Source organism: Pteronotus mesoamericanus, unplaced genomic scaffold (genome assembly GCF_021234165.1).
Source record: "Pteronotus mesoamericanus isolate MK-2021 breed Mesoamerican mustached bat unplaced genomic scaffold, CSHL_Meso_final contig_20, whole genome shotgun sequence".
Classification (NCBI taxonomy): Eukaryota; Metazoa; Chordata; class Mammalia; order Chiroptera; family Mormoopidae; genus Pteronotus; species Pteronotus mesoamericanus.
The window spans coordinates 69,614,434-69,642,352 of NW_026555085.1; positions in this window are offsets into that span (position 1 = coordinate 69,614,434).

Genomic DNA, 27,919 nt, shown 5'->3' on the forward strand with positions numbered 1-27,919 from the left:
AACCTAAAAAGACCTAACTCTGTGGAGGCAAAGGCCTTAATTCTTCCTATAAGAATTTTCCCGTGGATAGAGGCAGTTCAGGAGGAACCTGAGATCTTGTGAGGCACAAGAGCCCCTGTATGGAGAAATGTTCAATGACTCTCTTTCATTCCCTCTCCCTTCTCCCTACCTTATTCAAGTAACTGGAGAAATGTTAGAGTTATTGATGCACTTGTTAGAGTTATTAATAAACTTATTCCTAGGTCACTATATTAAAATTTGTTTTTACTATGTGTTTAATGCCCTTTTGAATGAATGAGTAAATTAACTGAATTACTTAATAAAAGCAAAGTGACATGAAAGAGCAAGGTTTATTTCTTTTAAAACTATCTAAGGATGAGAAGAATGAAAAGAAATTAACACCTTCCATAAGTGTTCCTTCAACACTTGACTTTGTTCAGAATGTGAGCTCCGTCTATAATATTGTTTGTTTTAAATTGCTTCAACGGGTGTATTCTGTTTACTTTGAACTTCTTGGAATTCCAAATCTGTAAATTGCATTCCAACCAAACAGCTATATACCATTCACAAAGTGAAATGCCTCCAAGAAGAATGAGATTAGCTCATTTTAGTGAAAGATAAGTTCATTAGGACACTTTGAAGATTGGTGGAATGTCTGGAGTTAGAGTTCTTTTCAAGTACTTTAAGTTCAACAATTTAAATCAATTTAACTCACTACAAATTTACTGAGCAAGACACTGTGGGGATACATACAGGTATAAGTTACTGCCATTGAGAAAGTCATGATCCTAAAGAGTGAATATGTCCACTGTTAACTACAACAGAAGGAAGTCTAGTTAGCACTGCGAACACAGAGAAGGGATCTGTTATACTGGGTCCGGGACACTGGGAAGAATTCATGCTTGGTACTGCAGCAGCCGTTGTGTGACTACGAGGGAGATATTACTGACACACTAAGAATGGCACAGCAGAAAGATGGCAATAATGCATGTCCCCTTGGTGACCTCATTGATCTACTAAGCAATCCAGCAACTGCCTACCTCTGAACCTGGTTTTTGATAATAAGATAAAGATTTTATTAAGATAATGCCGCTTTCAGCCCATGAGTCGTTCTTGCGGCAGAAATCACTCTTCGTCTTAGGGCCCAGAAATCTGGCTGAGCTGTAGCAAGGGATTGAATGAAACTTAAGGGTTACTATGAGAATAGAAAGGTGGGGGCAAACGCAAAAATGTAGGATAGAGAGAAATCTGCATTTCTGAACCCAGAGGATTGGAGGGAAGGAGGAGCCAAAGATGCCTGTGTTTTAAAATCTGACAATTAATTGTATGCATAACTTTTATCAACCTTAATAGGGTAAGACAGAAGGAATAGGTTCGGGGGCAAAAGGCACTAAGCATAATTTTGGTGCTTAGCTGGAAACTGTAGGAAAACAACAAACTTTAATTTGTCCAAATACCTTTGAACCAAATTGTACCATCATTTATGAGGATATCAGCACAACAGTATCCTCAATAGGTTAAGTAAGCCTCATTCACTCCACACTGAAGTGACAATGTTTATCAAAGTTCAGTTTAATATTGCAGAGAAATCACTGCTCTGCTTCTTACTGGTTGAGGAAAACAGATTAAATAAACACATCAATCTCAGAAAGAAACCTGACTTAACTGAGAGCAAAAGAATAAAAAACTGTTGAAACTTACAAGGGCCAAGGATTGGGCATGCTTCCTCAGGAGGTTACTGGAGCATGTTAGCTGCAAAATGAGGGAGTGCTTCAAGAGGACAAGGGTGGGGTGGGTTCCTGAAATTGGGGCCCCAGCACAGGAAAGAACTGAAGGAGATTCCCAGGTTGATGATAAGAAAACTAGGAAGACATCAACAATCCTAAAAAGGAGCAGCCAGTAGTACCACCTGGGACAAGAGGGTGGCAAGCAGGATTGTGTCTGAGAGAACACAGATTTCTTTTTTTTTTAAATGTAAGTTTATCTGCTGTGTCATTTTCTGCTCACATGGTTAGATCTTTCCTGGTTCTAACGGAACACTGGAGGAGACTGGAAGTCTTCCCATGAACCAGGAAGAAGCAAAAAGCTGGTATGGGTAACACCAGCAAAGCTGAATAATTGTTATGGCCATAAAAGCTTGGACGGGAATACAAAGTTGGAGGGCAGGAGAATAAGCAACTGGCCTGGGGAGTTGGAATTAGTGATAGAAGCAGGGAGCACCAGGAAATGCTGTACAATTTATTATACTGAGCCTTCCAGGGCAATTTGATCTTCTAAAGTTATCACATAAATAGCTTTGGTGAAAACTAAAATTTAAAAGAAAACAAGAAAGTGAGGCATCCATCCAGAGAACTGGCTCAGATAAGAAGTTAACAGTTGCCCCCCTGAACACTTGTTCAACAAACTCTGTCCTTCCACTCTGCTGCTGGCTAGCCTGGCGATTCAGGGGCAATGCTGCCTCCCCGCGAAGTCCAATTAGAGCAGGCTGAACAATGGAGAGCACCTTGTAGGGGTAGAGGAAGGATTTGCTTTCTGAAAACACATGAGCCACAGTCTCTCCTGGTGTGGGCAATGAAAACACACTTTATATCTCTATTCAAAACTATCACTTACATTTTTGATCCAAGTATTCTGGCTACTGTAAATATTTCTGGAAATCAAATTAGAGCCAGTGTGAGCAGGGTGAGGCTTTGCTAAGTCACTGCTAAGTTTTGGGGAAGAGGTAAAAGCTACGTTGTACATAATTAAAATATTAAATTACACATGAACAGAATCTGAGTCTTTAAAAAAATAACACATGTAAAATTATCTTACATGAAAAGACGAAAAATGGCTGCCAAAAGGAAAAAGAGAGAATTTTGAATATAAAAATTGCCTACTGATGCTATTTTGCCATGTGAAAATCTAAAATTACAGAAAGAGAATGTTTTTTAAAAGTCAACCAGTCAAAAAAGCCCTTGATTTACAGCTATAGAATCACAGTTCCAGGAAGGCAAAGTGACTTGCTTGGGACAAAAAACTATTTATGGAAGGCATGAAATAGAATGGAGACTACATGACTACCAACCTACTGTCAATCCACATTAAGTGCTGGCTTCCATTGCCTCTACCAACATGCCATTGCCAAGCTGGAGAATAGGACTCCTGGCACAAAGGGCTCACAAAAGGTCATCATTTCAACCAGGCAGCAGGCAAAGCCCAGACAAATGCTGAGTTAATGCACCACACACAATGTAATGACGTATGTGTCAGGAAGAGATTTCACAGGGTTTTCAAAAAGACAGTAAAGTGCTTGGGAGCTTGCTTTAAAGGGTCAGAACACTCCTACCTCTTTTCTGTTCCTTTCATGTGCACATTAAAAGAGCAGAGGTATTGTATTTCCATTGTAGGTGTTTGAGTGTGAGAACTATTGATGCAAAACTACTTTCTAGTGACGTAGTGCTTCAACAAGGAACCTCCAGCACAACCCGGATGATGGCCTTTTTTTTAAGTGCCTGACATCAGCTTTGAGACAGCCTCTCCCCAAATTGAGCTTCAAATGTTGCTTATAGATACACTCTAATGAATGAAGTCAGCAGTTGAAGTCTGGGTACATCCTCCACACTCCTTTTCCAATGTACCCCCTTCAACCATAATTCTAGATCCTGACTTTCCCTCCCAAAGACACAAAAAATAATTATTCCTTTCTGTTATGTATCGGTGTTGGCTCCTTGCCCCTTATCTATCAATTTCCGTTTCATTCAATAAGTGTAATAAATACGTGTTCTGATACTGCTTTAAATTCTCTGGTTCTTAGGAATGTTTCATTGCTAAGGATTTTCCTTCACCTTGAAGGTAAATGAGCTTACCATAGTCCATTAAAATTGTCATTTTACCTGAGGACCATGGACAAACTTAGTCAGGTAGTGTTTCACTCTTATCTCTCTGTCCATCACAGAGGAAGTCTTGCTAGTCCCTCTTTAGTTTGAAGCTGATTATTGGCCTCACAATCTCACAAAAGGAGATGAGGTTCTTTCCACACCTGAAGGCATTTGAGGTGCAATTTGTGTGGTACTTACAAGCCCTGATAAAAGGAAAGGCTGCCTATTTTCCTAATCTGTCTGTTTGCATTGGTAGGCATTGAGAATGCACAGTGAAAAAGCTAAAGTGTGGATGCTTTCAAGGTTTGTGTTGGGCGATAACAACTACTGGTAACACAGAAGAGAAAAAGCTCTTTCCAAATCTGTACTTCATCAGCTGATACATGTTTGAGGATATTATTGGGTAGACCTCCTAGAACGGCTGAAACTTGCTATTTCCATAGACGTGAACTAAAAGTAACATAACTGAAAGATTTTTCACCTTAAAATTTCAAATATTCTGTCCTCATTGGACAACAGGTAATATATAGTACATAAATATGAGGTGCTAATATTAAAGTGAGTGATAGAGAATAAGATATTCCATAAAGTAAAACTGGTTAATGGGCTTTATATAGGATTTATAAAAGGGAAAAGAGTTTTACCTCTCCGTGACAACTTGGTGGTTGTTCTGCTCGAAAATTTGAGGTGAAGTGGAGTTGAGAGGTGTCCTCTTCAGCACTGTGATATTATTATTTGACAAATCTGTTTTACATAACTGCTTTAAATATATGAACGTTCTTTATCAAAATCTCAACAGATGAGCCCTGGAAATCTATACTGATGTAATGCTGTAAGTGAGTATGGCACCCAGCTCCTAAAATTCGTCAGTAGCATCTGCCATGCCCTTGACAGTTTGAGATGTTTAAGAGCTTGCAAGAAGGGTGTTCTGCTATTCACTGAACAGATCCACTTATGGCTTTTATATTCCAGATGAATAAGAGGAAGAGTTAAAATTTTATTATGAAAATAAATGTGCTTGATTTATATCTTTGCTAAAGAAGCAATTGCAGAATGAATAGAAAAGTTTCTAAGAAATATTTCTTTAGGGATCTCCTAAATTGTTCCCAGTCACATTTCATTGAAATTCCAAATTTATATACTAGAAAACAAAGAAAAGTTGCCCTTGCCCCAGGAAATGTTGATGACTGGAGTAACCAATCAACTAACTTCAGTATAAAAACGTTGGTGAGGTTCCAGCAAACAGATTCATTATTAACAGGAATACTCTTAAACAATGAAATAGCATGTTTAAAAAAAGTTGTTTGAAATTGTCTATTAAAATCCTGAATTTTACCTGTCTACAACAATGATTTGTTTTTCACATACTTTATATGAAAACTTTGTTTCAGAAAGGAGTACATTGTGATCTGTTTCCTCTTCAGGGCTGTTGATAATACTGCAATGCTGATAGGTTAGAGGAAGGGTCTTCCCTTCACTGCATTAATGACTAGAGCATCCAATACTTTATCATTGACTTATTCATTAATTCAGCAAAAGTATATTGTGAATTACTATGTGTCAAACTGTGTGAAAAGTCCTGGAAATTCAGTAGTGCATGAGCCATATAATTTTTACTCTTTTTAGGGCATGGAGGAATTGAATATATCTGACTTGGATTTTCAGGTTCTAGGATCAGAAGTTGTTCCTCAAGAGTATATTTGTATTAATTTCTTACAAAGATATTTGTAAAAGGGCTTTGAAGGAGTCAACCTATAAATAGCTCCTCTCTGTGGAAATAGTCTCTCATGACAAACATACATACATACATATATATAGTGTATATGTATGTGTATGCATATACTATATATAGTATATATGTATATATAGCATATATGTATATATACATACACACACATATATATAAATTGCACTAAATGAAATGTGTATTGGGTATAAGAACAGTTCAAAGAGTGAAAATTTTGAGTTGGATTCTCAGAGAGGATACTAGTTACCATTTTTTTAACAAGTACTACATGTTTAATAATCAAGCAAGCATATTGGCACAGAGTTGTCTCAGAAGAGGGAGCCTTGTGAATGAAATCAAAGAGATGTGAGGAACATGGTTAGGCCATAGGAAATAGCAAGTTTCTCTGCGAGGCAAGATTCGAAGGGAGTATTAGGAATAATGGATCTGGAGAGAATGCAGGATATAAGAGAGAAGGAGAGGAGAGACAAGTAAGCCAGATAGCATGAGCTTCTTTGTCCACGGATGCACTCATTGAAATCAAAAGCAATGCAGAAGAGAGCCTGAGAAGCAAAACATAAAGCAACTGTCAGGAGTCTGAAAACCTGAACACAGCTACTGGCAAATCAGTTGTGGGGAGATAAAAGCTGGACTTCTGAGGCTATCAGGGAGGGAGAACCTTCAGTTGGGAGTCTTTCAACTGGGAGCCCGAAATTAGGACTACTCTCTTGCAGTGTCAGCAAATCAGGAATATAGACAAGACCTTACCGAGAGTGGAAGCCAGTCTAGAACTGGCTCGACACCTGCTTACATTAAGGTAATATAGACCTACACTAAGTGCCTGCCAGAAATGAAACAAATCCATCATGAAGGAAGATACAGCATCTTAGAGATTCTTGATTTTTTCATACATAATGTCTGGGGTTTAATAAAAAAATTACCAGCAAACTAATACAGGAGAACAAAAGAAGAGTGGAAAAAGACAATAGAAACAAATTCACAAGTGGTCCAAGTATTAGAAGTTTTTATGTATATGATTAATAAGCTAAATAAAATACAGCCTCCCCCCCATTCAAAAGTAGAGCATTTCTGAAATGGCATAAAGCAAAAACTATCTCCCCATTTCCAAAAATTCACCTTGTCCTACTTCTTACAAAAGACCTACATTAGTATGGTAATAGCTTATTCATAAAAGCAAAACGCCTCTTCAGACTTCTTTCAGTTAGTGAAAATATATATTAAAACAGGTCTCTCATATAACCAAAGTGGCATAAAGCAAACTTTTAGAAAATGAGGAATACCTGTAGAGGACAAAAAGGACAATTTCATCAAAGAACTGGTGTCTATAAGAAAACATCAGATGGAAATTCTACTGATAAAATGAAAACCGAGTTAAGAAAACAAAAGGTTGATAAAACAGCAGACTGGGCACAACTGAAGAACACTCATGATCTTGAAAATAGATCAGTAGAAAATATCCAGAATTAATTATGGAAAGAAAAAAAGGATGGAATATACAAAAAAGATCATAAAAGATATGTAGAACATAATGAAAATAAAAAAACATACATGTAATTGAGGTCCTAAAGAAAGTAATAAAGTCAAGAAAAACATAAACCTCAAGTGGAAAAACTACAAAGAAACACACATCTAGGCATTTTATAATAGAATCTCTGAAAAATAAAAGGAAAGAGATAATCTTGATGAATAGAAGAAAATTCATCCAAAACCAAAAAAAGAAAAGAAAACCAGTAACAATGAGCTTTTTTCCTAAAGTAATAAAAGTCAGAACAAAAGGAATAATATCTCAATTTATTGTACAAAAAAACCCCCCAAACAAACAAAAAACCAAAGCTGCCATTGTAAAGCAAAATTGTTCTTAAAATTGAAGGTGAAATAAAAACATTTCAGATGAACAAAAACTGAGAAAATTTATCACCGATAGAGCCTCTCTAAAAGAATACTCAAAAGAGTTGTTCAAATAAAGGTAAATGATTCCTAACAGTACGTTTAAAATGCGAAAAAGAATAAAGGCTGTAGCTAAGTCAAATTTGAGGTTCTGTGAGTAGCTAAAATTCTGAGAGAAAAATCTATGGCCTTTCTAGGTTTAAAGAACTGCAGAACAAAGCAATTTAGCCACTGGAAAATAAGATGGAAATCCCATAAAGGAGAGGTCCACAGAGGGAAAGCCCCAAATTCTGTCTATAAACTCTGCCCAAGTTTCTAGCTGACACCTGACCAATACATGCATGAGACAGACTCCAGATAAGAATAAAAAACTGATCTGAGATTTGAGTGGTCATTCAGGTGCGTGGGTGGAGGGGAAAAGGGTGTGGGGGGGTAAATGGTATTGGAAAATTACAATAAAAATAAAAAAACACTTCATAACAAAAAGAAAAAGACGATATGGTGTTTGAGTCCCATCAAATTGATTATTTTATAAAACACTCTTGAAGGTTCAATAAAACAGAGTTCAGAGTTCTCACAAGATAACTTTCACATTGCTCTAGATGCAATGAAATATATCTCAAAATATGAAGAAACCTTAGGTTTGGGTGTGGGAGGCCTTCTATAAAATAGCAGTTTATTTATTTTAAGAAGCTTTCTCCAGTAATGAATGGCATCCTGGTTTGAATAAAATGATTCTAATAAATTATTGGCAATCTATTTTTCAGAACATGTCCCATCCAGTTCTTAGGACATCATTTCTTAAATTATGGAGACTGAAATTAATAATTCACATAAACATAGACCCCTCACCCCTAGGACAGTGGGAAAATATATTAGGAAAGAACTACAAGGCCATCCCCAGAAGACAGCGCTTTTGAATAGAGAAATAGAAGCTCCCTTCACAAAGAACGGAGGGGATCTATTTGTAGTTTCATGTCCACAGTTTGAAAGCCCCCAATTGTGATTTCAGAATCAAAATAATGAAGTGTCAATGGCATTTCTCCTCAAAGTAAAGAATTAATTAAACAACCTCTATAATGATCTGCTTTCCAATAGTACTGTTTCCGACATGAGGCCCTTTTACCTTGATTCTGAATTACACGAAGCCTTGTGAATGCTTTAGTCATAAATACTCGTCTTGCTTCTTCATGTGCGATATGAATTTCTATGATCATAGATCACAATTATCTCCTTACTCCTTTCAGAGAATTTGAATAGCCCCTTTGATAAGAGAAACTCAACGTGTTTTGCAAACACACCATTTACCCGAGCCAACGTGAATCACTGCCCTCATTGTATAAGGAAGGCAGTATCACCTTTCAGACAAAAGTGTCAGACAAAGGAAAGTCTTAAATCACAACTAGAGACTAGCTACAAACACAAGCACACTAAGTTCTGGAAATCAAATAATTTTTTTCATGATCAAACATGCCTTGCTTTATGTAATTTATGAATTTCTTTAAAAAGTCTCATAAATGAATTGTTTTAAAGTCAGATCAAACTTGAATGCATTCTGAAGATATTTCATAGCAATAAAGCCCATTGACAGACATTAAGTTTTCAAGAAGGAAAATAAAATGTGTACTATATATTTAAAGAAAAAATTCAGTTTGACTATGCCAGGGAAAATCTAACATTGCTTTTTTTCTGAAACATTGTACAAGAGTCACAAAATCCAATGGTTACGGGACCAAGCAGGAAACAGCCAAATAGAATGGGGCTTGGTATAGAGCAATGAACCGAGTTGGGGGGGACGACGACACTGAGGCACATACGGAAGTTATACCCCATCTGAAGGGCGCAACTGCTGCTAAGATCTCAAACAGCATGTGTGCAGTATTTAAGAATATACAATGGGGGACCCCCCCAAAAATGGGATTATCCTCTAGAGGGTGGGCCCTTGTAGTATAGGCTTCTGCTAGGTGAGTGTTCTAGGAACCCATCTGTATCCGTGCACCAGCTGGCTTTGTTGTGAGAGGCTGCATTTGGCGTCAGTGAATTTTTTTGCAGACTCTTTCAAAGTGTTTGCCCATTTCATGACGGGTGATTTACCAGTGCGCGTGCCCACTCTGTGCTGGATGTTCAGCAGTTTTTGACTAAAAAAGTCATGACTCCCATGCCCTACACATCCTATTCATCCAATCTCACCCCAGCGACTTTTTTTTTGTTCTCCCAGATGAAAAAAAAGTCCTCAAAGGAAAATGTTTTGCCAGTGTGGAAGAGGTGAAACACAAAATGGCAGAAGCACTAAAAAGCATCTAAATTGACAAGTTCAAAAACTTCTGAGCCGTGGAAAAAAATCTTGAAAGATGTGTTGCATCAAATGGAGAGTACTTCAAAGGTGACTGAAGTTTAAATATATACGAATAAATACACAATTTTTTATAAATAAATTCTGGGGTTTTTGGAGTACCCATTCAAAAGCCCATTTTACCACCTCTTCTGAGTTTTCCAGACACAATGGAAACCCATAGGCTTATGTGAAATTCCTTGATTTCTGAATTCAAAATTTTAAAAAATCACTGAACAGAACAAACAGACAACATATGATCATAGGACATTATATTGTGACCAGCATCTGCTAACACATTCTGAAAAAAAATGCAACCACTTAGGAGTTAACCCCTTAGATCATGACACTGAAAGAAAATCCTAAGAGGTCATATGACCCAGATCTTTTATGAAGATGCTTGTTCAATGAACATTTACTCTAAGGTGCACTTCTGACAGGCATTATGCTAGGTGGGAGAGACGACATTGAACAGGATACTGTCCTCCCTCTGTTGATGAGGTTAGGGGATAAAGAGCCACCCTATCCCATGACTTGTTGTTGCCCGGTGGAATGGTGGGATCTTCACTAGCATAGTATTTCTGGCCTCTCTTTCCATCCTCTCCTTCTCTTTTCCCAAGGTTGGTGAGTTTTTGAGAAGGACCTGGGAAAGTATAGATTGGCTCCCCCTGCTCCTTCTCCGTCCTTGGTGATTCACCTTTTCCTGGCCGTACCTTGGGGTGGGACCAAACAACATCCTGAAGAATAGTTAAGTTCAAGGGAGAGTTAGAAAACTGCCTGTCCTCACCTAAGCCATGGCCCCCAATATAGTTTTAAAGGTTGAAAAGTTTGGAACAGATCAGTTTGTCTCCTTTGTATTCTTTCTGTGTGGTTTCAAGCCAATACGAGACAGAGAAATGTTAAATACTGGGTCCTATCTAAATTTTAACAATCTTCCCAGCATGCGAACCCTAGTGGAAAGCATTGATGACCGCAGTAAGGGAAGTATATTGTGCTTTGAGAACATATAGGAGAGACATCTTAATCAGGACTCAAAGAATTAGAAAAGGCTTGTCACAAAAACCATGAAGAATAATTATGTACTTATCCAGGTAAAGGCATGAGTAAGTATGGAAAAATGATGTTCCCAGAATGGGAAATGGCACTCACAGAGGCACTGGGGCCAGTGTGGCAAGATGGCAGCATCAGTAGTTCAGTAGGGTGAGAGCCTATAGAAGAGCATGACAGGCAAAGGCGTGAGGCTAGAGAATCCAGCAAGTTCTGAAGGCTTCTATAAACCATATCAAGGAATCTGGATGATTTTTTTTTTTTGAGGAAAATGAGGGATGCCACTGAAGTGTTTTCAGTGGGAAAGTCATATAGATTTGAGGTTTTTAAAGATCAGTGTGAGGAAAGGGGAAGCTCCACCTGGCCACAGTGTTACAAATGAATCGCAAACTGCCAGCCTGAAAAGAGATGGACTCATTACTGTTACAAGAACCCAGGCAAGAAGTGAAGATTCCGACTCCAGGCATAAAGAAGAGAGATTTAGGAAATATGTGGGAGGGATAATCATCAGGTCTCAAGGGACCTTATGACCTCAGAATGAAAAGGTCCTTGGATGCAAGCAATGTCATCACGCTGTCCCCTGCCTCCCCTCCCAAACCACTGCTATCACTTCACTGACTCCAATGCTAAAGGCAGTGGCTAGTGTAACTCAGTATGTGGTGTCTCTCAGCTTGGTCAGAGCTGATGACACACCCAGACTGAAGACCCTTCCCCAGGGCTCTCGCTGGCACTAAAAATCCATGAGTCTCTTAGAGGTCCTCCTTGGCTCTCCTAGGCTGGGTGGTCCCCAGCCGCCTCCGTGCAGGGCTCATTAGTCCTCATCATGACCAGCCTAATGGCTTCCAACTTAATTCCTTCTCCGTCCTCCTGGGGCAGAGGGTGGGCTATAGCCACAGGATGTTTTAGAACCCATCCACACTACCCAGGAACCCAGAGTGGCCAGTAAATGCGGTTCATACCCCATGAAAATAACTCTCCACCTAACTTACTTAACACTCCCTCAATTCAGAAATCTGAACATACCTCTAATTATTTTGTTCTCCTACCTCTGTGTCAGTCTACTTCTTTGATAGAACTGAGTTTCTTTTACTTTCTCTTCTCGTCTGGGTCTTCTTTATGTGACCTCTCTGGTCTAGACCACCAAATTTGTCTTTCATAGCAAAGTCTCAAGAATCCAGTCTCATTGGCCAGAATTTGAGGAAGACTTCTGAGGGAAAAAAACCAAACATAATAATTACTAACATTTATTGAGTTCTTACGCCAAGGCTTGGTAAACACTAGCCCAAGTGCTTTTAGAATTAACTGTTTCAGTCCTCACAGTAACCCTAGTATATTCCCCAGTGTGGTAAAAATTGAGGAGCTAAAGAATTCTGTAACTTGCTTAGGATGAGATAGATACTTAGTGGAGGAGAAGAGTTTGAAACTGGAGATTCTGGATCTTTGTCAAAATTTTGTTTAATGTGATATATTTCAAGCTAAGAGAAAAAATATTTAAATAATATTAGAGTGGTGGTCTGTGTTTCAAATGCTTCTACATAAGAACAATAAAGGGCTAATTTGATTTGGGAATAGGAAGCCACCACTGACCTTGGTGGTTTTAAATATAGGGAGAACGAGAGCAGTTACAGGGATCCAAACATAAGCAAGAGTTGAGAAGTTAAGGGACAGACTATACTATTCTTCAGAGAAGTAGCTGAAAGTCTACATAGGGTTGAAAATGAGTTTGTTTTTTGGGGTTTTTTTTTTTGACCTTTAACTTGGGAGAGCATTAAGCATACTTAAATAAGGGTGGGAAAGAACCAATAGAGAGAAGGTGACCGACGGTTAGAGAGAATGGGGAGAAACTTTTTCATACCTCATCAGAAGAACTCCCGGGGATGTCAGAAGAGGTTCTCTTCCTTAGTGTTCGGGCTGAGATAAGCAAAGAGAACATAAATATGAGAACATGAAGGCAAATCCAATACTCAATGACAGCCTCTTTCAAAACTGGTTAGCTAAGCCCTGGCTGGTGTGGCTCAGTGGATTGAGTGCCAGCCTGCAAATCAAAGGGTCACCAGTTTGATTCCCAGTCTAGGACACATGCCTGGGTGGTAGGCCAAGTCCCCAGAAAGAGGCATATGAGAGACAACCACACATTAATGTTTCCCTCTCTTTCTCCCTCCCTTCCCCTCTCTAAAAACAAATAAACAAAATATTGTAAAAACTAAAATAAATTTATTTTTTAAAAAAACTGGTTAGCTAAGGCCCAGACCCTCATTAGAGAACTGTACAATTTATTGGGTTTAAAAAAAACATCATCACCTAGTTAGCACACCAGTATCTTCATCCTCTTTGTCCTTTAAGAATAGAAGCCAAGGGGTTTCAGAAATACACATAAGAATTTCCATTTGATCAAATACAAAGTTCAAGGCAGACTTTGCTTTTGAAAGGTATTGGTTTCATGTTCTAAAAGATGTAAGGCTATTAAAACTGTGTGTTATAGAATTGTACACCTGAAACCTATATAATTTTATTAACCAATGTCACCCCAATAAAGTCAATAAAAATTAAAACAAACAAATAAATAAATAAACCTGGTGGCAATATGCAAGGGGAAGGTAACCACTTAAATACTATTATGGTTCTACTAATGGAAGCATTGTTCAAAGGAAGTGCTTTGATTTTTCTCCCAAAGCAGCATTTATCAGAGATTTAAAAACATTGACCTTTAGCTCATATTGAAAAAATGTTACATTGCATTTTAGCAAGGCCTTACTGAAAATTTCTTTTCTTATTGTTTTAAGGCTTGCTGTTTGTCATTATTCATTTCTTATTTTATCTCTATGGTGATTTTAAAACATTACCTCTGCATTACAATATTGCAATATAGGCATTATATGTAAAGCAAGCCAAGAAGGTATAATGTAATTTATTGAAACCTCTTCAAACAGTTATTGTCTGAGTTGGCATTAATCTTAGTACTTATTGCCTTATATTTTAGATATTTGCATATTTTTAGGAAAGATATATTTCTCTTTATGTTTCACCCTGTATATATTTCCACATAGAATAAAAATATCATAACTATTACTTTAATGAATTAAGTACTTTTTTTAAAATCCTAATGTTCAGAAATCACTAATGAAATTATTTTCTGTTTTATTTATAACTTCCAGGAAAAAATCTTAGCCAGAATGGAAAAGAATTTTCTAGTATATTACACAGAAACTGTACAGTATTTCCTGACAAGTAAATAGTGCTCATATTATAAGGCTGTCTCCACATTGACTATTTATATGATTAATTTCACCTAATCTTTTTCAAGTTGCAGTGTCAGAAAGAGTTTAACCCCTGGTATAAATTTTCGATCAAGGATGTTTTTCTAACAGCAACCTCATCAGACATGTCCTGAGTCCTCTATTTCTCAGCGAGAGCCTGCGCAGCAAGGGCAGTGTTTTGGGGCCTGCCTTAGGCCTGTTACAAGTCATGTAAAGGGCATGAGGAATTCAAGGTCTGCAGGTGGGCAGATCTGCTTCCAATGATCCTGGACAGCTTCAAGTAAGCAATAAACCCATTCTCAATTCAAGACCTAGGATGAGAGCCTATGACTTTCCATGTCCGTGCTAATAACTAAGTAAGTAAGTAAATAAATAAATAAAATCTGTCTTTCCAGTTGTATGGCCAACAGAGGAAAAACAAAACTCTAAGTTTGACCCCATGGGTCATCAAATGTGAAGAACACAGAGTTTACAATTAAAGACCATCATTACAGACTTTAAAAATTCAGAGATTATAAACTAAAGCCCTACGTTCTATAGTTTACCAAGTACAGAAGATAGATGGGTCTTAAAGTACAACGGTTTACTTTATATTCACACAGCAACTTATTAAGTGATTAATTTGAAGACCTAGATGAGGCCTACTTCCTGAAGCAAGTCAATCCATACCTGTCATCTAACATATACCTGTTGATCTGCTGACACATTTCTCTATTACAACACTCAGAATACACCAAACACTGGTCAAGGCACCAGCAAACCTTTGCTATCCTGAGTCAGGAAAATATCAGCTGCCCATATTTCTGACACAATTTATCTGACACAGATACCTTGATCATGCCAGCATACTTCAAGATATAAACATTGGTTATCAATGTGATTTTATTATGCTGATAAGATTTGAATACTATAAGAAATAGGTATCTAATGTACTTTGGTAGCTCACCTGAGTATGGAAGCAGTGATACTCAATGTGTGGTCCAGTTCACAAATATTCCATTACTGCTCTAAAACGAGATGTCTAGAAACTTCTATAGCAATTTGACAGTGCTGCAACATCCATGCTTGACGTGAGCGGACACTGGTTAAGTCGAACGAGGAATACCAATCCATGATAGATTAGAAATAAACATAAAAACTACCCACAACTTTGCATCATAAGCAAGTTCCTAATGTCTAGTAAACAAGAGGACAAAGAGCTGTTTTTAATATAAGCCTCTGTAAAATGTGCTCCATTCAGCCATAACTGTACTTATGCGGTTTTCAACCCTCCTTGAGGAAGGTGAAAGTGTTGAAAGACAAAGAGGAATGGAAATAGTGGAAACTGGGCAGAACTTCAAGAGTAAGTCTCTTTGTCTATATTGTCAGGCAGTAATGGTGCCCAGAAGATTCTAGATCAAATCATAACCCAGGCTAATAGAATGGCCAGTCCTTTAGATTATGGACTGAAACGAAAGGTAACATGGAAGTTTAGGTAAACTGCTTGTAGATGGAGATTTTGGAATAGGCCCAGGAGGTAAGTTTCTATGTCCTATATAAAGTCTCATCAAAAATCTTCCCCACTAAGGTCCCTTAACGTGATATTTCATAGGATGACTTGCATTATCCACATCGGTTAGTCTCTTCCTCAGCCATCTCATTCCTTGTTTAACAGGGTCATATACACAGTGGCCATGAGCTTAATAATGTGGACTTGCCCTTCCTGAGGACATCCTGGATATTGGCCACTGTGTTTTCCCACCGCAGGAATCCCCATTGTTATGTCAGGCTAAGGAAGATCTTTCAGTTCCCTGGTGGAAGACTGAGTGCACTTCACTGTTACAGCCACTGCCAATGTCCAATTTTCTATCCCCACCTGAACATTCTTGAGGGTAACAATTTGTTCTCACTGGAATAAATACATGCCTGAGATTTGTATTTACACTGCCCCCCCCTCAGCATTTTCTATTAGCACTACCATTTGTGAACATTCAGAAGGTGTATGTATCACCATGGCATCTCACCCCATATTGCTTTTATTTTATTGTGAAAGAAGTATAGACATGGCCTAATGTCCATGGGATTCACTGGTCTTATATGTACCATGTCATCCACAAGCAGCTACCTAAAGAAAATAGAATAGTGACTCATTGAAGCTTGAGTTATTTTGCCTGTTGAGAGATAATAATACCTTGCAGGTTGTGGGATGTCCTACAAGATAAAGAATATTACCCTTTTCAGTGGACTTACGCTATAAGAAAATATATGATTCCGTTTTTTCCAATAACAGATTACATCAATCCAGCAACCAAAGGTGGAGGTAAGAATAACAGCTTCCAAGGTTAGATTTAATGAACATCCCAACAAAATTTTTTTCACTTCATCATCATGTTTATAGCCTTTGATAATTAAAAAACAAAACCAAAAACATATGTTTCTACTAAGGGACGCCAAAATCATTTCCCTGAACTAGAATGCGAGGCTTCCAGCTAGCTTTTTCTGTCTCATGATGCCACTGGGGAAACAGACACTATAAGGGGTTATAGTGCAGACAGGTGTGATTGATCCTAAGTATCTAGAAATGGGGTTGCTTCCTCTTGATGGCACAGAGAGATGAATGGAACCTAGTAATGGTGGATTGCAACCCAGGTAGATAGAACCATCAAGGGCTCAGATGCTTCAGGTTTGATGATTAAGCAGGTAAGGAGTCCCAGCCATCTAAATTTTAAGCTAAAGAAAAAAAATAATCTGATTGGTAATAGATAAAGAATAAATATTAAAATTTTGTATTTTTTCTCTCTTTTTACTTATTTCCTCTTTATAGTTCTCCCCTTGTTTTTTTGAAAGGCGTTATAGGTTGTTGGCTTTACATATCATTCCATGAGTTGTAGAACATTTAGACAGAATGAGACAGAACTCAAAAGACATAGACGTTACCCCAATATCCTCAGCCTGGAGATGGATTCAGTAAAGCATGTGCCTTTAGGTTGTTTTACTTTGGGAAAAGAAGAGTGTACGGCATGAGAGTAGGCAGGAGCACTTCATTCCTCAGTATAAATGGTCTGATTTCTCTCAGCGTTCTGACATGCAAAGAGATTTTTTCCTCCACTTCATTTGAGACATCCATTCTAGAGTCACACCTTTGACTTTACCATCACCAGTGACAGACTGCAATCTCCAAAAAACTCATCTCAAATATCCCATTTTAGCTACCGTCCAGCCTGTCCTTAGCTCACTTACTTTAGAACTACTATACAAGCAATTCTTTGCTTTCATCTAGATCTCTATTCTACAAAACCTACCATTCTTTCAATAGGCATTAGCACTTTATGTCCCTCTTAACCAGCTTAGATTCTGTCTCTCCCATAACAACACTCTTAATTCCCTCCCATGCTCTCCTTCCATCAGTCTAACTTGCCAAAGGGCTAAACACTTGTAATCCTATCTGCCCATTTCTCGCCTGCATCGGTGGCTAAACATTGCTGGAAAGAATACGCAACTCTTCTCACTTGTTTTAAATCTACCACCCCTATCTCAAATGAGCCCTTAATGCTGCTTATCAATTCTAACACATTTGACTAAAATTTTAAAATTTTCTACTCTCTAAATAAACTATTCAGTTTATCCTCCCTCCCCAAACATCCTACATTTCCTCCCTTCTACCCTGTTTATATCTGAGAATCTTATGCTTCATGCTTACCGCTCTCATTCAAGTTTAGCCTCACTGGCCTTCCTTCCGTTCCTAAAGTACCAACCCCATTCAACCTTAAGGCTTTACATAAGCCATTCTCTCTACCCAGAATGCCCTTGCTCTTGATCTGCACAGGGCTGGTTCCTGGTCGGACATTCAGGTTTCAACTTTGATGACACCTCTTAGTGATGGCTTTAAAAATACCATTCAATTACTTTCTATCACATCACAGCATTTTAATCTTCTACATAACACTGATTAATCACTTTCTGACAGCCCTCTTATTCATTATCTGTTTGTTGTTTATTATGCATCTCCTGCCTCTGATCCTGGGCCTAGAACAGAACTGGCACAAATTTGGCTCTCACTCATGAAACATTTTTGAAGGAATGGATGAACACATAAATAAATGAACACAGTCACCATTTTTAGTTAAATATAATGTGAAAAAGTAACATTGTTATAAGTCATGGAGATTAGTGTGCGGGAAGATTATTAAATGGTGCTCTCAGGATCAATGCCTGTGAGAGGAGAGAAGGAAGCAGAACAGGGAAGATGGAAATATTGGCCCTACTGGGAACTCTGGACCTAGAATGACTCTTCAGAGTTATCCTGAGTTTGGGCAGAGTGGCCAGGCTTTTATCCCCTTTCTCTCTCTATTGTACCAACCAATCACTGGACTCAGGCCCTGGAAAGGAGTAGTGACCTGAGCCAAATGGCTCTTTTCAGCCAGGGACAGTTTCCAGAGAGCACTAATGGGAGGGGACCGAAGGCCATTAGCTGGTAGCCCTCTCATTAACTTCAGGGGACAGGTCCATCACTCCTGACCAGGACCTTGTGACACATAGATTCATTCCTTCCTGTAAGTTCTGAGAGCAGCTTTTCCAGAATTCTGGAGTGTCTCTTTTCCTAGAGGAGACCTATAAGGAGAAGATTAAGGAACCATCTATATAGCCTTCTCTACTGCAGTTGTTCTCAGGACCACAAACGATACTTCTCATTTTCTTCCTCTAATGTCCACTCTTGGTTATCCCCATCATCAGTAGCACCTCTTGGCCTTGTTGGTTTACCTGGAGGGAACAAGACCCTCAGATTTTTGGTATCTGAGTTCATGATCTCTATGTTGTACTCAGGCTGAAGTGGCTGCGTTTGTCCATTAATTTGTGAAAATTAGGCAAAAGAATACCCTAAAACACCCAACTAAATTGCTGGGGTGCCAAAGACATTCCCCCAATACCATTGTATAGCAGCAGCCCCAAATCCTCCTGATGATCAGGGTAAAGTGTGCCTGCCAGGATGGTGGCTCCTCTTCTTGTCTGCAAGTCCCTGGCATAAAGAACCTAAAATGCCTGGGCAGCAGCCACAGCTTAAAGCTTAATGGGATATCTACTGAGTCCTCTGTTGGAAGCACTCCCTCTTTGTGAACCCAGATCTTAAATCCACAGAGCCCAAGTTGTTGAGAAGTTGTCAGAACAACTCTGTGAATGGTCCTCAGTCACAAGTGCTCACAACTTCACCCTCGGTGTGTAAGGGACAATGAAATGTTAGTCAGGCTCCCTCACCCGGATGTATGGGCAAACATAGTTTAGCAGTGTTCATATAACCTTGAGTAGAGGCCCATGTGTAGAATGAAGTTCTGTTATATAACTAAAAGGTCAGTATTGGCCTTCTGCTAGCTTTGTGTGCACTTAGAATATTAAGGAGTCGGGGACTTCCTGCAGCATGACTCACGACTTGTGATACACATGGATCACTCTACCCCAGAATAAAGGCATGTCAGACATCCCGCTGGGGTATATTCCTCCATCTGCCTGAATCCCATGTGAACCTGCTTGGCCTCAAATGCTTGCAGGACATTGTGGATGGACCTTGGGGAAGTAGCCATGGCCCAATATGCTTTCCACACTTAGAATTTCTAAAATGTAAGAAGTAAAGGGATAGAGAGTGTGCCAATTGCAATATCGTGTTTAGGAATCCACTTTCTCAAAATGGCTTTTCTTCCTTTAAAGTCAAACTTTAAGTAGAATTGTTCTCATCTATCCTATTCTCATAGCGATGGCCACAAAATTTGCATAATCTTTGAACTGCATGCTGCCCTTCAAAGCTCCCGTGAGTAGGTGTGTTTGTTTCCTAAGGATGCTATATCCAAGTACTGCAAACCAGACAGCATAAAATAACAGAAATTTATCTTCTTATAGCTGAAGAGGTTGGAAGTCCAAAACCAAGGCATGTCTTCACATGGCTGTCCTCTTATAAGATATACTGGATTAGAAGTCCACCATATTCCAGTATGATTCAGTTCTAATAACATGTACAATGAAACAACTTCCAAATTTGATCACATTCTGAGGGACTAGAGGATGACATGACTCAACCCGTAACTAAGAGAAATTGGTGGAGGAGATTTAATTAGATCTTACTCTAAACTGTATTTCCCACCTGCCCTTACCCCCCGAAATTTCAAAATATAAGCTTCTTAATTTTTTTGGTTTACATATTGAGGTTTTCCCCCAGCTTTCATTTGAAGACAGAGTTCCTAAAAATAGAAGTTACTGGACTAGATAAACTTCCTGACCCATCAATAAAACCTGTTGTTTAATAACTCAGACACTAGGGTCATATAGCCTACGTTCAAATCCTAACATAACTTTTTGCTTCATGATCTCGAGAATATTAAATGATTTCTCTAAAACTTACTTCCCTGTTTGTAAAGTGGATAACTAGCACCTACATCAGAGAGTTGCTGCAAAATAAAATAATCCAAGTAAAGTGCTAACCACTAAGCCCAGCACACAAAAAGTACTCTGTTAGTGTTAGCTCTTGTTAATATTTATCTGCAAATATTGAAAGGTCTGGTCAATAGAATAAACTACAAGGACCCTAACATGAATGTGTTAGGTGGAAGGAAAGAGTCAGGGGAATTTCTATGTGGCTAGTTTAAAAAATGAATCACAGTAACAACATGAGAGTCCCTGACCTTGGAGAAAGGAATCCAGAAATTTTGTAAGCCACAGTCTACAGACATTGTCTCATTCTACTCCTGGAGCCAAAGATGCCCAGCAAATGCTGAAAAACACTGGAAACATATTAGAAACAAAGGGGAAATTCCTCTTCATTATGTGTAAGGGAAGTCCCTGGCCTCTAAGAAGGAGATGGGAGGCAAGTGAGGAGCTAGTCAGAGCCGGAGCTCGGGTGAGGGGTATGGAGAGCAAATCTGAAGGAGGCTCTCCACCTCAGGGTCTACGGTGCTGGCCCTGCAAATGGCCTGAGGGTGAGCCTCCTAAGTAGGGGCCATGAAGTTTTCTGCAGATCAATATAAAAGTGTGGTCATGAGGATTAAGAGAGAGGGAAAAAAATGTCTAAAAAGAGAAAGAAAGCAAGTCAGGCTGAAGATACACCCTTTATTTCAATAATGAGGAACATGAGGCCAGGGGAGGCAAGCGATTGTGTCCAGCTCCCACAGCTGGTGGTGGCCGGAGCCAGGATCAGTGCTCACTCTCCTCACTGGCAAAGTTCCTTCCACTGTAACATGCAGACACAGTGAACCCTCAAGAAGATGTGCCAAGAATCTCAAATATTTTAGATGTGGAAATAAAATGTATTTGTAAAAAGAGTTTAAAGTTATGAATGTTGATAACAAGTAAATAGTAGTAGAAAAAAATCTTTGAAAAGAATGAGATTCCAGATGTACTAATGTACTATTGATGAGTTAAATTATTCTTTTTTTTTTTTTTCCTACTTAATTTCTTTGGTCTATGTCAGGTGCAACAGACTGGGCACAGCCTTGACATCAGTTGTGATAGTTGCTAGGTATTGAGAACATACTGTTGTTCTATGCCAGGGGCTGCTCATGGATTATCTCCTTGGTTCCTCAGTACGGACCTATGAGGTAGGTATTATTACTCCCGTTGTTACTAACAAGGAAGGAGCTGAGAAAATAATAGTAAGTAACTTGAAAAAATAAATAAATACGAGTATCAGAGTTTGAATCCAGACCTCCCTGACTCGCAAACCTGTGTTCTTACTGAAGATGCCTCCCTGCCTTTCTAACATCTTGCTTTTCCTCCTCTTCTCCATGTATGTCTGTGCAAAGGTTTTTCAAAATATGCACAGGGTCAGCCTCTTGTCCCACCATTTTATGACCCCCATGCTACTGTGTTTTCTACCCTACTCCTTGGGCCGTGAGATCTTTCCAGCAGCCAATCCCATTCCTGTTCCAATTCTCTACTCTTCTTCCTATCTGTTCTGGTTACTGTTAGTGCCCCATTGGAATATTCTATGGGTTTTTTCTGATCTTGTTTTTGTATGTGAATTCTTAAGACCACACATTAAGATTTGTACCTGGATACCCTTACTTTCCCTTGCCATAGAGCCTCCTCATTAGCCTACCTTCTCCTCCCTTAGGAATGAGGTTTTCCTTACTCAGGAACAAAGAACTTTGTTTTCAATACTTTTCCAGATTTTTAATGCACTATTTTTTGTAGACATGTTTGGCTATAGGGAAAGAAATTGAGCCAATTTCTGAAGACCACAGTGAACCTACAAAAGACACCAAAAAAAAAAAAAATTGATGCATGGCTGACAAATGAGAAATACAAGGAATTAGTGTTATGAGTTCCTAGTAGGAGGGAAGTTCAGGGAAAGCTTCATGGAGGAGGAAGAATTTACATAGACATTTGTAGGGGGCCGCTTTGAGTGGTATCGGGAACTGTAGTCCTGCGCAAGCTAGGGCCTGGGAGAGGCTCCATAAGACTTGGCCGGAACACTGGGAATGCAGTTGATAGGCAGGACCTGATAATAACTCCAAGGGCCCTTGGGGGAAATCAGGTCTAGAAGGAAAATACACTCCTTGAAGCATGCTTTGTTTCTCCCTCAAGCTTTGTTAATCTTATACCAGATAACCAGCTCAAGTCTGGGAAGGAAATTTACAAAATTCCTGGACCCAAATCTCACCTGGCACCATAGTGTTTGCTCAACTCAGATCCAAGCAGTTCGGTGTGTTCCTGCCATTGTCTTCTTTAAACATCACCTATTCTCTGTAAGCTTAAATTAGTGATGTAATTAGATTACCTATATATTCCTGTTACCTACCCCTTGCATGTAACCCTCTCAGTAAAAGCCATTGAGCACAGGGGCTCGCGGCATTCTCCTTTGGAGCGAATCGCCTTCCCCTTTCCTTGACAGGCAAACAGTGTCTGGAATGACTCATTCTTTCATTCGTGGCAAACCAGGGGACTTTGCAGGCCAGAGTCTCTCATAGACGTTAGAGGGAAGAAATGATTTTCTAGGGGGGACAGTGACACAGAAGTTGAATAGTACAGAGGACAACAAACAAGTTAGTATGTTATAAGCAAAAAATTTACATACGGAAACTGTAAAAGTCTTAAAAAGCAAGTTGGGCATAGGGTAGAATGTCCTTGAATGCCAGACTTTTATTACTCTAAATAAAAAAATCTGACTTGGCACCTCGTTTTGGAAATAAAGTTTTATTGGAACACATTTGTGTCTATTCATCTACATGTTATCTATCATGTTATTTATGGCTGTTTTCTCATTATGACAGCAGAGTCAGTGGGCCATACCCATTGACAGAGATGGGTATGGCCACAAAAGCATAAAATATTTACCATATGAACTTCACAAAAAAATTTATTGATCCTTGCTCTAAGTAACTAAAAGATGCCAACATAATTCTTAACTTCAGGATAATACAAAATAATGACAGAAATTGTGCTTATTTCAAGTTTTATGAATTACAAATTTTATTAATAAAAGTAATATCAAAGGCAAAGAAAATACATGTTAAGACTTTTTTTAAATTTAGAAGAACCAAGTTTTCTTTAAATGTTTTAATCACTTCTAAACAATTATTGATAACAGAAATTTGTTTGCAGAGATCTGCTCATTGTGTGTGATAGAGTATTTTTCAGAACAGGGGGAGGGATACATCATAACTGAAATATAAATACTGTGCATAGAACACCAGTCATTACAAATGGAATGACCCTAAGATATGGTGCAGTTCCTTTGTTTTGTACTGAAAGCAAAGGAATCTTAGGAATATGTTATCTAACCTAGCAACTTAATCCTTTCTCTGCTGCTTCTCAAAGTCATTCTTCTTGTTAGCTTGAATTAGGCCTTGGTAACAAAAACAACGGCTTTTCTTTGAGGATCTCTAGGTAAAACAGGGCCGAGTTATGTGACAAGGCTAACCAGGTAATTCTGTTTTGTCTGCCAAGATTTTCTCCTGACACTGACAACTAAGTGCAATTGACTCAAAAGAGAGACTCAGTTGAAAATGATGCATTCTTTTTGTAAACACAAAATTCACTTACTAAAAAATGAATAAAACTTTCTAAATTAGTCTGAGCTTTGTTTTTAAATTCTCAACCCACAATTGGAAACAAACGACAACAAAACCAAGAGAATAGCATCAGAAGAAAAAAATGCTGAAGGTGATCAACACAGTAAAATTTATATTTTCTCTGGTTTCCAGGTTGTTACAAAGATGAACTCATGCTCTCCTAAACAGTCCTGATAATTACAACAACTTAATATACTCTAAAGCAGGATTACAAAAGGATAAAACATAGGACATCTGCTTCTCATAAGAAATCAAATATAAATGAGTACTAAAGGAAAATAGAAATAATGAAAGTTGTTTTAAAAAATAAATTTAGCAGATCTTTTTCTTTTTACAAAATGTTTTACACTCATTGCAAAAATTTAAAGTTTGGACAAACAAAAAGAAGAAAATAAAATTTTACCCTTTAAGTCCACAACTCATAGCTAACCACTCGTGCCATTGTGTCAATCAACTTCATGTCAAATGATAGGGAATGAACAATTAAATCAATGTGACATTTTTGTGGCATGTTTAGTATTCTTACATTAAATTCATTCTTTTCAAGAAACATTTAATGACATTGACAAACTTAACTGATATAAAAATAAATGTTAAAAGACTGATATAAAATTGCATGTTTAGTATTATGGGTTGAAATTTGTCCCCCCAAAATTTACATGTTGAAGTTCTCAATCCCAGTACCTCTGAATGTGACCTTTTTTGGAAAATGTGTTCTTGTAGATGTAATTAAGATGAGTTCATACTAGAGAAGGGTGGGCTTCAAGTACAATATGACTGATGTCCTTACAAAAAAGGAAAAAATTTGGGGACCGACCTGCACTCAGGGAGAACGTCATGTGAGAATAAAGGCCGTAGAATGATGCTGTTACAAGCCAAGGGGACAAAATTGCCAGTGAGAAGAAAGGCCAAGAACAGATTCTCCTTCACAGCCTTCAGAAGGAACCAGCCGTGCTGCCACCTTGATTTTAAACTTCTTTTCTCTAGAAATGGGAGACAATAAATTTCTGTTGTTTAACCCATTCAGCCTGGGGGAGGGGGAGTTTCTTTAGGAGACTGATATATACAGTATCAAAGGAATTTTGCTAAATTGTGTGTGTGTGTGTATCATTCTCAGTGACCCTTCCTGGGGAAAAGATCACTTCTTCCCTAGCGACTCCATCTAAAATGCAAATCTCACCGTATATATTTTCTTGTTTTATTTTATTACTTGCATGATCAATATCTAACATACCATATTTTACTAATTCATCTTTTCCATTACCTGTTTTCTCATCAAACTATAATCTTCATGAACACTGTTTGTCTTTTTATTTCTTGTTGTCTCCCACTACTTAGAACAGTGCCTAGCACATGATAAACGCTCAATAAATATTAAATAAACAAATAAATGCATGGGGAATATTTTAAATGGGAAAAATAAATATACCATAATGTAAACAATGGTTTTCTCTGGGTATTGAAAATGAGATTTATTGGTTTATGCATCTTCCAAATCATCTGTGTGTATTATCTTTAAAAACCATCAGCTTCCTCCAGCCTTATTTGGAAAATGTGTTCTTGTAGATAATTCTACACATCTTGTAGATGTGTTCTTCCTCCTGCTGATGGTTTTTAAAGATAATATTCACAGGTCATTCAGGCAAAAACTAAAAGCTCTCTCACTATGATCAGGAACAAAATAAGGGTATCTGCTTTCAACACTTCTATTCAACATAGTATTTGAAGTTCTAGCCACAGTGATCAGACAAGGAAAAGAAATAAAAGGTATCGAAATTGGAAAAGAGGAAGTAAAACTATCATTGTTTGCAGATGACATGATAGTATACATAGAAACCCTATAGACTCTTCCAAAAAACTACTCAGCCTAATAAGTGAATTTAGCAAAATGGTGCGATACAAAATCAGTATTCATAAATTGAAGGCATATTTGTACACCAACAGAGAAATGTTAGAAACAGAAATTAGGGGGAAAATCCCATTTTCTATAGCAAAAAGAAAAATAAAATACCTAGGCATAAACCTAACCAAGGAGGTAAAAGACATGCACTCAGAAAACTACACAACACTGAAGAAAGAAATTAAGGAAGACACAAATAAATGGAAGCATATACCATGTTCATGGACTGGGAGAATTAACATCATCAAAATGTCCATATTATCCAAAGAAATTTACAGCTTCAATGCAAGCCCTATTAAAATACCAATGACATCTTTCACAGATATAGAACAAACATTTCAAAAATTTATATGGAACCATAAGCAACCCTAAATAGCCTCAGCAATTTTGAGAAAGAAGAACAAAGCAGGAAAGATCAGAATACTTGACATCAAACTATATTACAAGGCTACTGTAACCAAAACAGTCTGGTACTGGCATAAGAATAGACACATAGATCAGTGGAACAGAACAGAGAGCCCAGAAATAAACCTATGTATCTATGGTCAATTAATATTTAACAAAGGGAGCAGAAGCATAAAATGAAGTAAAAATAGCCTGTTCAACAAATGATGTTGGGAGATCCAGATAGCTACATGCAAAAAAATGAAACTTGATCACCAACTTACACCATACACAAAAATAAACTCAAGATGGATAAAAGACTTAAATATAAGCCACAACACCATAAAAGCCCTAGAGGAGAACATAGACAGGAAAATTTCTGATATTCCATGCAGCAATATTTTCACCAATGTCCCCTAGGGCAAGGTATATAAAGGAAAGAAAAAACAAATGGGACTTCATCAAATTAAAAAGCTTCTGCATGGCTAAAGAAAATATCAGAAAAATGAAAAGGGAACCAACTGTATGGGAAAATATATTTGCCAATGGTACCTCAGATAAGGGTTTGATCTCCAAAATATATAAAGAACTCACATGACTCCACACCAGGAAGACAAACAATCCAATTAAAAAAATGGGCAAAGGACCTGAAAAGACACTTCTCCTAAGAAGATATACAGAGGGCCCAGAGACATATGAAAGGATGCTCAGCATCACTAGCCATAAGAGAGATGCAAATTAAAACCACAATGAGATACTACTTCACACCAGTCAGAATGGCCATCATAAATAAATCAACAAACAACAAGTGCTAGGAAGATTGTGGAGAAAAAGGAATCCTACTACACCATTGGTGGGAATGCAGACTGGTGCAGTCACTGTGGGAAACAGTATGGCATTCCCTCAAAAAACTAAAAATGGAACTGCTTTTTGACCCAGCCATTCCACTGCTGGGATTCTACCCTAAGGATCCTGAAACACCAATTCAAAAGAACCTATGCACCCCAATGTGCATAGCAGCATTATTTACAATTGCCAAGTGCTGGAAACAGTCTAAGTGCCAATCAGTAAATGAGTGGATCAAACAACTGAGGTACATTTACACATTGGAATACTATACAGCAGAAAGAAAGAAGGAGAGCCTACCCTTTGCAACGGCATGCATGGAACTGGAGAGCATTATGCTAAGTGAAATAAGCCAGGTAGTGAAATACAAATAGCATATGATCTCACTTATAAGTGGAACCTAATCAACAAAACAAATAAGTGAGCAAAATAGAACCAGAGGCATGGAAATAAAGAACAAACTGACAGTGACCGGGGGGAGTGGGGAGAGGTATAAAGAAGGGGAAGGGTCAAGTCGAGGCACATGTATAAAGGACCCATGAACAAAGACAATGGGGGGAGGCAGATTGAATGATGGAGGTGGGGGATGGGTAGGGCAGGGGAAAATAATGGGGGGAGATGGGGA